The sequence below is a fragment of the Euprymna scolopes genome, chromosome 38 (genome assembly GCF_053919585.1).
Source record: "Euprymna scolopes isolate OS-2025 chromosome 38, ASM5391958v1, whole genome shotgun sequence".
Lineage (NCBI taxonomy): Eukaryota > Metazoa > Mollusca > Cephalopoda > Sepiida > Sepiolidae > Euprymna > Euprymna scolopes.
In genome coordinates, this window is record NC_136519.1 from 38,665,180 (window position 1) to 38,667,202 (window position 2,023).

Genomic DNA, 2,023 nt, shown 5'->3' on the forward strand with positions numbered 1-2,023 from the left:
GTAAATATCCCCGACAAACCCGACAATCAGTAAAATCCCACCCCTTCACAGTAGAGATCCCTAGATGTAAGAGAGACTTCTACTCCAGTAGTTTCTTACCCAGAACCGCTAGACTTTGGAATTCCCTTCCAGGTTCCTGCTTTCACCAGTGTACTGACATGCAGAAGTTTAAGTGTAACGTGAACTGACATGTTGCTGCCCAATTCCCCACCTAGTACTCCTGTAGCCTATGTCCCTAATAGTAGTCCCCTACATCAAAGTGGCAATGTGCCTTGTTTGGTGTGAAAATGTAATAAAAAACATTTATATGACGAACATATAATATTTGAAGTAAATAGCATTGTAAAATAAACAAAATAATATATCTTGTTTTAGAGAAAGTTAACCTATATGCAACAGCAAAGTTATAAAACAAGAGACGTGTTTCTATTGATTATTTTTGTTATTGATACAGTTAAATAAGTGAATACGGGAATTTCGAAACATAAAGTAACTTTTTTATGAGGTAATAAAATATTGATACGTAATAAAGCATAATAACTGTTGTCACAAAGATAAGCTATGTATTTTTTCTAAAATATCCTATTGTACAAATGTAGATATTTCCATGATAAAGTTCATGATCGTCAGAACAAAAAAAAACCTTTTTTTTAATCACGATACATAGGTCGGTCACACTCCACGTAAATACTACGAAAAAAAAACAAAACAAACAAAGCCGATAGCCTTTAGTCGCATGCTCTCGTGTAATGAATGAATGCGTGGATGTAGGATTGACATGAAATTCTTAAAGATTAAATAAATGACCGAAAAATGGGCTGAAATGATTTAAATAAATAAAAAATAAATGACTTAGAATGCAGTTAAGGATGAATTGAATGATCTTAACAATGAATTGAATGCTTAAAAATAACTGGACTCCTTCAAAAACAATTTGATGATCTGGTGAATGACTTGCATGTCTTTGAAACTGACTGGTTGTAAAGCGGGTGATCATTTTACATGAAATTAATACAGAAAAGTGATCCTCCACTTTATATCACAAAGTTACAAACATAAGTATAGCATGTAGTAAGAACAGATACTACACTTTGATCTTGGCCAAAAGACCAAGAAAAGGGTATTTATTTACTCCCCCACCGAGCAAATTAGGCACAAGGCCGATTTTTATTGTGAGGAGTGAAGAGGAAATGGGGGCCAACTCCCCGGGGAGCATGGGAGCTGGACAGTGAAAATTGGTATGAAAGGGTACCCCTACATTAACCAGGGTCTTATATGATAGGTTGCCACTCACACATGGTTCCTGCCTGCAGCACCTGCTTGACAGACACCACACCCCGATCCTGGCCAAATGGCCAAGAAAAGCTTAAAAAAGCTAAGAACAGCATCTATTAACAACAGACCTATGATCTTAATCAAAAAGGCCAAGCACAAAAGTGTCATGGACAGACCGAAAGACCGATCGACAGACACCAACCGACCGACCGACCGACCGAACGACGGCCGACCGACGGACCGACGGAGTTACTTATAGAGTGCTTCCACGCGACTTAAAACAGGAATTGAGGGGGAGAACATGTAGTGATAATGTTCCCCTTGCTGACGAAGGTCGATCAAATATATTATGTATCTTGTTCACTGATAATACTGAAATAAGTAAATTATGGCCATTATAATACAAACACATTATTTCGGTTCCATATTTATCTTGCATATGCATTTGGCTGACAGTAATGAAAATAGTGTCGCAGAAGCAATAGTGATGATGATAATGACAATAATGTCGTCAACACGCTAATGATAATGATGATAATTATGATGATAATCAAGATGATCATGGTGGTAAAATATAAAACATAAGGAAATAAGTATACTAATTATTCATGTAATTATAATCGCAAGTAAAATTAACGCAATAATTTAGGATCGGCATGCCCCTTCTTTGTATGGAAAAAATCCGGGGTATGTTCGCACTTGAAACGGCGACTATAATATCCTATTATTATTATTATTATTATTATTA

General features: G+C 36.2%; 1 pseudogene; it reads right to left on the reverse strand.

Annotated features, from left to right (window-relative positions):
• Positions 1-984: 984 nt before the first annotated feature.
• Positions 985-1,122, reverse strand: LOC145263429 (U2 spliceosomal RNA; annotated as a pseudogene).
• Positions 1,123-2,023: the final 901 nt, after the last annotated feature.